Source organism: Oncorhynchus clarkii, chromosome 29 (genome assembly GCF_045791955.1).
Source record: "Oncorhynchus clarkii lewisi isolate Uvic-CL-2024 chromosome 29, UVic_Ocla_1.0, whole genome shotgun sequence".
Taxonomy (NCBI): domain Eukaryota; kingdom Metazoa; phylum Chordata; class Actinopteri; order Salmoniformes; family Salmonidae; genus Oncorhynchus; species Oncorhynchus clarkii.
In genome coordinates, this window is record NC_092175.1 from 42,659,657 (window position 1) to 42,669,083 (window position 9,427).

Here is a 9,427-nt window from a genome sequence, read left to right on the forward strand (position 1 = left end):
TATATATTCCTCCTCGATTTGATCCGACGCTTGGACCTGTACTACTGTATAGTAATATGAATGTGGTGTTCTTCTGTACTATTGGGATCCTTCTATATATCTGATCTCCAACAATCCTGTTTTGCTTTCTTGTCGTGTGTCGCTTTGAACTTAATTTTACTCGCAGAGATGGTACCTACCTACTTATTTTTATTTCAAAAGAGAAGGTTATTTCTAATCTATTTATTATTGAAACTGTGGTGAGAAAGTACTGTGCTGTGTTTGAGGTGTGTTGTTGTCTGTCGTGGGTGGGTGGGTGGGTGAGGGGGGTTGGTTGTGCGTGCTGCTCTGTGTGTAGTGTGTGTACAGTGTTGTGTGTGTGTGGGGGGGGGGGGGTGTTATTGTCAGCATTTTTCTCCTGAGGGTCTTAAATACTGCAGTAACATATGTCACATACTCTCACAGATTTAGAGACCAACGGCCACCCTAACACACAGGCCAACGGCCACCCTAACACACAGGCCAACGGCCACCCTAACACACAGGCCAACGGCCACCCTAACCCCAGAAGGACTTGTAGGCACCTCCCCCTTTCAATGTTTATAATACAAAACCATACAACAACAACAAAAAAATCATATTTTTAAGAGAGAAACAAATCATTGGAGATTTACACAAAGAAGAAGGAAAACAGAAGGGGTAAAGAATAACAAAAAGGAAATGAACGTACAAAGCAGATATCTAATAGTCAGATGCATCCTCCTCACACTACATGCTAGTGTCATTGAGCCAATCAGAGTTAACTTCCTGTTGATGAGGTGTGGTGGTATTAACATCAGTGATGTGTCAGTGTTCTACTCCGTATTCCGTTGTTGACCTCCTACTATCTACGTTGGTCTTTCTCTAAAAACACACTGCGGGAGCCAACATGGAACCCAGTTTCCACTCCTCACTGCTTATTCAGTATAGGGTGAGTGCACTACAGGAGCCAAAATGAAACCCAGTTTCCACTCCTCACTGCTTATTCAGTATAGGGTGAGTGCACTACAGGAGCCAAAATGAAACCCAGTTTCCACTCCTCACTGCTTATTCAGTATAGGGTGAGTGCACTACAGGAGCCAAAATGAAACCCAGTTTCCACTCCTCACTGCTTATTCAGTATAGGGTGAGTGCACTACAGGAGCCAAAATGAAACCCAGTTTCCACTCCTCACTGCTTATTCAGTATAGGGTGAGTGCACTACAGGAGCCAAAATGGACGACGCTGCTCTAGTGTTTTACACCAGTGTCTCCAACAATGGCTCTGACATGTAAATGGTTTGTTGGTGAGAGGGACATATTGTGGCTAGCTAGAAGAGGAGAGGTTTTTCCCCTCTCAAGACAACTGTTGGATGATGATGTTATTTCCCCCCAAAACTCTGTTAAAAATGGTTGTGCTCCACCACCAGTGTCCAGTCTAGTGGAGAGGGTATGGGGGTTAGGGTTGCAAAGTCTGGTAGCTTTCCCGAAGTCTCCAGCTTTTCCAGAAATCCTGGTTGAAAGACTCAGGAGTGAGTTAACATGAAATCCGGAATCCTCCGACCCGGGATTTCTGGAAGATCTTGGAATTTGGGAAAAGTTGCAGGAATTTTGCAACCCTACTTAGGGTGTGTACCCAGAGGTTCAGAGTCTAGGGTCTAAGGTTCAGTTTCCCAGACACAGACAAACCCTTGTTCTGGATTTAATTATTATTTATTTTTTTAAACCTACTCGATGGTGAAGTAGTTTCTAAATCCTGGATTAGACTTAATCTTTTGTCCAGGAAACCAGTCCTAAAGGAACCAGCTAACTGATGCTTCTCTGTTGTTGCTTTTATCCACACCATGGAAACAAATAACTGTGTTCTTCATTCGCAATCCAAAAATCTCTGGATTGAAACGTCACTCCTAAAAAAAAAACACACCGAGGCAGTAAAGTAGCATTATCAACACTTCTACCACGTCCCTGTCATTGGTCGCCGGAGGAAGACGATAGAACCACCTTAAATGCATTTCTTGTTATGCTTTTATCAGTGGTGTGCAGTATAGCCAATGGCATTAATAATTCTAGGAGGCTAGCTACTAACGCTTAACGTCATGTTCTGTTCAAGATGATATTTTATAGGAAACAAAACTCTGACTCTTTTTTTTTGTGTGTGTGTGTGGGTTGGTGTCCCTTTATAACCCATAGTCGAGAGTCATCTGTGTTGTTGATCATAATTCTATATAAAGAAAAATGAAAACTGCAATTCATATATTAGTAACTAAGGTTCCATCATTTAAGTGCACAGCTAAAACTGCACATTTATGTATAAAGCAATGTGTGTTGTATGTATAATAAATGTCTATTGACCTGAAAGCTGTTGACTGTACTGGACTCGTGTTGACGACAACTTGTTTGTGTGTCATATTTACACGGCTGTGTAACTACTCGTCTTTGTCACAATACACATTCTTCTTCTGGTCTAGCCTTGAACATGACTCTCAGTTCCATTACATTGGGGCTCCCGAGTGGCTCAGCCGGGTCTAAGGCACTGCATCTCAGTGCAAGAGGCGTCACTACAGTCCCTGGTTCGAATCCAGGCTGTATCACATCCGGCCGTGATTGGGAGTCCCATAGGGCGGCGCACAATTGGCCCGGCGTCGTCCGGGTTTGGCCGTCCATTGTAAAATAAGAATTTGTTTTTAACTGTCTTGTCTAGTTACATAAAGTCTAGTTACATTGTCTAGTTACATTGTCTAGTTACATTGTCTAGTTACATTGTCTAGTTACATTGTCTAGTTACATTGTCTAGTTACATTGTCTAGTTACATTGTCTAGTTATATTGTCTAGTTACATTGTCTAGTTACATAAAGTCTAGTTACATTGTCTAGTTACATTGTCTAGTTACATAAAGGTTCCATACATAAAATACAAATAAATTAAGAGCCCAGACATTCGGTCTGAACATCGACGTACATCGCTTGCGGTACGGTTTTGGTGCGTATCTTTCATATCCGTGAGAAATCGTTTTCAGAAAACAAAAAGGGTGAAATTACTACACACCTTTTATAGGGTTAGGGGTTAGGGGTTAGGGTTAGGGGTTAGGGTTGGGGTTAGGGGTAGGGGTTAGGGGTTGGGGTTAGGGGTTAGGGTTAGTGTTAGGGGTTAGGGTTAGTGTTAAGGGTTAGGGGTTGGGTTAGGGGTAGGGTTAGGGGTTAGGGTTAGGGTTTAGGGGTTAGGGTTAGTGTTAGGGTTAGTGTTCCCACACGGGCCACAACTCCATGTTACAGCGCGTTGTTTATGGAAACCAGACGGAAGACAGAGTGGACAATCTGTGCTAATTAGCTATCTGAGTCTGTCTATAAACGGAAGACAGAGTGGACAATCTGTGCTAATTAGCTATCTGAGTCCGTCTATAAACGGAAGACAGAGTGGACAATCTGTGCTAATTAGCTATCTGAGTCCGTCTATAAACGGAAGACAGAGTGGACAATCTGTGCTAATTAGCTATCTGAGTCCGTCTATAAACGGAAGACAGAGTGGACAATCTGTGCTAATTAGCTATCTGAGTCTGTCTATAAACGGAAGACAGACGCAGTAAACATGTTTTTACTGAAAAGTACTGTGTTAACCTGTTAAAACACTGCACATAAGTGTGTATTTTGCATTTGTGAAATTATTTTAATGTGAAATGAAAGTAGAGTGATTTATTTTTTCTAGAACTGTACCACAATTGACAATCGATTGACGTTTAGGATGGAGCATTTGGCTGTTTTGGCTTCTAGAGCCAATTCACCTTTAAAAACAGAACATGTTCAAGGACCTTTTGGACTAGAAGGAGTAACCAATGATGTATATAAACATTATCATACTCCTCCAGATTGGCTAGTGAAACCCAACCTCCAAGGACCTTTTGGACTAGAAGGGGTAACTTTAGGCTTCTTTATTCTGCTTCTGGACCAAATGCATTTGTGTCAATTGTTATAATAATAAAAAAACAGCACCATCCTTGCCAACGTCTGGGTCAAAGGTTAATTGGAGGTTGGGCTGTTTTGAAGAGCGAATGGTGAGTCTGCACTCATGTGTTATAGCAATTTTATGATTAATTTGGTAATGGAATGCGCAGTTTTACAACCTGTCACTGGTGTTACACAGTTTATAGTATAGGGAAAGGAAATAATATTTATGTAATTGATCAAATCACATTATTAAGCAAATTATTTACAATTTTAATTAAGAAGTGTGGTTTGAGCTACTGTGGCCACCATTTATAGATATGCCATCTTGTCATCAGATTTGTCACTGGCGTTACTGTTCCTGCTGTTAACACCATTGACAATCAATAACACTGCTAACTTTTTTATATCAACATTAAGGTTTTATACTGTTTCAATATTGTAATTTGTAACATAATATGGCTTTCTTTTAGATATGGCAACAACAAAAATTAATTAAATTAAGTGCTGCTGAAAAGCAAAGACTCTCCAGACAGCGCAGGGATGCTGACCCGGTGAAGAGCAAAGACTCTCCAGACAGCGCAGGGATGCTGACCCGGGGAAGAGCAAAGACTCTCCAGACAGTGCAGGGATGCTGACCCGGGGAAGAGCAAAGACTCTCCAGACAGCGCAGGGATACTGACCCGGTGAAGAGCAAAGACTCTCCAGACAGCGCAGGGATGCTGACCTGGTGAAGAGCAAAGACTCTCCAGACAGCGCAGGGATGCTGACCCAGTGAAGAGCAAAGACTCTCCAGACAGCGCAGGGATGCTGACCCGGTGAAGAGCAAAGACTCTCCAGACATCGCAGGGATGCTGACCCGGTGAAGAGCAAAGACTCTCCAGACAGCGCAGGGATGCTGACCCGGTGAAAAGCAAAGACTCTCCAGACAGCGCAGGGATGCTGACCCAGTGAAGAGCAAAGACTCTCCAGACAGCGCAGGGATGCTGACCCGGTGAAGAGCAAAGACTCTCCAGACAGCGCAGGGATGCTGACCCGGTGAAAAGCAAAGACTCTCCAGACAGCGCAGGGATGCTGACCCGGTGAAAAGCAAAGACTCTCCAGACAGCGCAGGGATGCTGACCCGGACTGCAGAGCAAAGACTCTCCAGACAGCGCAGGGATGCTGACCCGGTGAAGAGCAAAGACTCTCCAGACAGCGCAGGGATGCTGACCCGGGGAAGAGTAAAGACTCTCCAGACAGCGCAGGGATGCTGACCTGGGGGAAGAGCAAAGACTCTCCAGACAGCGCAGGGATGCTGACCCGGACTGCAGAGCGGCCCACCTTGAAAAAGAACACCAAACTTACTTAAAGGATTTTAGAGTGTAAAAAATAAAAAGAAGGCTGTATGATCTCACAGAAAGAGGAAACAGACAGGAGTGAAAGCAATGGGGGTCATACAGGACAAAAAAACAGAGATTTTGAGAGTAAGAGAGAGTGTTGACCCCCCCACCCATCTTCTCCAGACAGTCGACCCAGAAGACATGGGTACTTATTTACAGAGTTACTTAAATGGATAGTTCAGAATACAAAAAATGGTGTATTCGTTTCTTTATCATGTACGCAGTCTATGGACAAGGTCTAACAGTAGTACATGCTTTGGTTTAGTTTATCTGGCCACTGTTTTAAGTGCTAACTTTTTAGCATTCGTGACACAACAACTCAAAGAAGTTACGTATCAATTGTTTGAATGAGAAGTGCATGAACTTGCTATACCTTTTTAAGTTAAGCTTACAAAATGTGTGTCACAATCATTTATGTTTTAACAAACTAGATAGTTATGTTGTTAGGCATGACAGAAATAGAGTAGGATCTCCTGTTTGTAACATCTTTTGAAAGATAACATCTTTTATGTTTTACGCAGTACAGAAAGCCTGAAGAAAACAGCAAAAGTTACAAAGAGAAGTTAGACAAGCACAAAAAGACTCCACTACAAATACAAGATACATTGTCAATGTTCGCAGGGTACAAATAAAGACCCTGAAAGTCCGAAGAACGGAAGGCGAGAAGCACAGCTACATGACCCACCCTGCCTCTTCACCAATTAAAAACGCTACATGGCCCACCCTGCCTCTTCACCAATTAAAAACGCTACATGGCCCACCCTGCCTCTTCACCAATTAAAAACGCTACATGGCCCACCCTGCCTCTTCACCAATTAAAAACGCTACATGGCCCACTCTGCCTCTTCACCAATTAAAAACGCTACATGGCCCACCCTGCCTCTTCACCAATTAAAAAACCTCTAAACTTCCACTAAGAGCAACGTACCAGGCAGCCAAACAGGAAGCAAACATTACACAACCCTAATAAACATACTGAGATGATAATTACACAACCCTAATAAACATACTGAGGATAATTACACAACCCTAATAAACATACCGAGGATAATTACACAACCCTAAAACATACTGAGGATAATTACACAACCCTAAAACATACCAAGGATAATTACACAACCCTAATAAACATACTGAGATGATAATTACACAACCCTAATAAACATACTGAGAGGATAATTACACAACCCTAATAAACATACTGAGAGGATAATTACACAACCCTAATAAACATACTGAGATGATAATTACACAACCCTAATAAACATACTGAGATGATAATTACACAACCCTAATAAACATACTGAGATGATAATTACACAACCCTAATAAACATACTGAGATGATAATTACACAACCCTAATAAATATACTGAGAGGATAATTACACAACCCTAATAAACACACAGAGGATAATTACACAACCCTAATAAACACACTGAGAGGATAATTACACAACCCTAATAAACATACTGAGATGATAATTACACAACCCTAATAAACATACTGAGAGGATAATTACACAACCCTAATAAACATACTGAGATGATAATTACACAACCGTAATAAATATACTGAAAGGATAATTACACATCACTAAAACGGTCAGCTGACCTCTTGGTCCAACACTTCAAAGACACAACAGATGCAATGTCTTTCTATCAGGAGGTAAAGGACTCTGGCACTCAAATACAGTTGTATTCTATCAGTGAGGAAGAGGTGGAAAGTAGAGCACAGAAGGTTTCTGGGGAACCTCTGGTAACCAAGTAAAGCTCAGAAGGTTTCTGGGGAACCTCTGGTAACCAAGTAAAGCACAGAAGGTTTCTTGGGAACCTCTGGTAACCAAGTAAAGCACAGAAGGTTTCTGGTGAACCTCTGGTAACCAAGTAAAGCACAGAAGGTTTCTGGGGAACCTCTGGTAACCAAGTAGAGCACAGAAGGTTTCTGGTGAACCTCTGGTAACCAAGTAGAGCACAGAAGGTTTCTGGTGAACCTCTGGTAACCAAGTAAAGCACAGAAGGTTTCTGGGGAACCTCTGGTAACCAAGTAAAGCACAGAAGGTTTCTGGTGAACCTCTGGTAACCAAGTAAAGCACAGAAGGTTTCTGGGGAACCTCTGGTAACCAAGTAGAGCACATAAGGTTTCTGGGGTACCTCTGGTAACCAAGTAAAGCACAGAAGGTTTCTGGGGTACCTCTGGTAACCAAGTAAAGCACAGAACGTTTCTGGGGAACCTCTGGTAACCAAGTAAAGCACAGAATGTTTCTGGGGAACCTCTGGTAACCATAAAAGGAACCATGCGAATGAACCAGGAATGCACCAGAAAAGAAATCACTCTCCCGACGGTGCCGGCTAAATGGCCACGGTCTCTCACCTCTCAGCTCCACTTCAGTCCAGATGTCACTGAGGATCACCGCGGTGGTGCATTGTGAACCATGATGAACCACCATACCGTTATACTGGAGGTTGAAGAACATAACGTCACAGTCATTATAAATAAGAATTAGTTCTTAACTAACTTGCCTAGTTAAATAAAGGTAAAATAAAAATGTTTAAAAAAAACATGGCAAGACAAACTTTAGGACAAACTTTTCAAACATCACAAGTAAAAGTTAATTTAGTACGCAAACTGTTAGTACAGGAAACAGGCCTATTCCATGAACATGTTTCACTGCACACAATATGTTTATCATCAGCCCTTATGGGAAAACCTAGTCTTAGTTTTACATTCAATGTTGTTTCTATTGTTCTTGTGTATCTATAGATCTCATAGACACGTTTTTATATCTGTACGACAACGTTAGGAAATGTTTATGGCTCGAGTGTTGTTGACTGGAGCAATAGAAAAACAAATATATCCTACTGATGAGTCAATGAGGTTAATACGTATGTTCTGGTGGTCAGACACGTTCCTGATGAGTCAACGAGGTTAATACGTATGTTCTGGTGGTCAGACACGTTCCTGATGAGTCAACGAGGTTAATACGTATGTTCTGGTGGTCAGACACGTTCCTGATGAGTCAACGAGGTTTAATACGTATGTTCTGGTGGTCAGACACGTTCCTGATGAGTCAATGAGGTTAATACGTATGTTCTGGTGGTCAGACACGTTCCTGATGAGTCAACGAGGTTAATACGTATGTTCTGGTGGTCAGGTGAGTTCAGGTCACGTTCCTGAATAATCAAGCAAACGACACCTGAGGGAATTGGCATCGAAAACAATTGCAGCATCTTTAGTTGTTACTGGGATCTTCTAAAGTAATAAAGAATTCCTTATAATTAAGTAAACGACCCTCTGCATTTACAAGTTGGCTCACTAATAGGATATTATTTAGGAACCAATACTCTAAAAACAAAGAAGCATGTTTATACAATATGTCTGGATTATTCCATATATAATATCTGTGTGGAGAAAAATGATGCTTATTCATTAAAGGACAATGATAAGAAAACCACACAATATTTGACAGCCATGAGTTCACATTTATTAATGTTAAAACATAGACCAGACGCTTTGGGAAAGGATTCTATCACATTTGGTCGATATGGGAATCTGACTAGCTTCTTTCAGAAAAAGTGTTGTATCGCCAGCCAGCTGGCTAATAAGTATTTCTTTCCCAGCTATGGAAATACTTTGTACAGGACTATTATTTAAAGAATTTGTAAGAAGTTGGGTGATTAATAAAAACAGACACAGTGAGATAGGACAACCTTGCCTAATTCCTCTCTTTAACTCACTTCTAGGTGAGGTGCCATGTTTCAGTTTGATAGAGCTGTTACCATTCGTATAAAGAGTCTTAATAGCCTTACAGAAAAACGTGTCTAACTGTTGTGCCTTCAGATTTCGAGAAAAATTAACAACTAATGAAGAATTTTTCACTTCTCAAACCCCAACCTCAGGCTGGTCAGAAATATTTTTGGAGAAAGGAGGAGATAGGAATCCCTTTGACAAATGATTAGAAATAAACGTGCAACGCTCCATCAACAGACTGTCGACCAATCGTGTTTACGGTGTCATGCTGCGTCACGCCGTTGGTAAGCTAATCGTCACGCAATCCCTTCTCAAAGTCAGTGTGAGTCGAGAAATGTGCCTATTTTCCTCGAAAGTACGT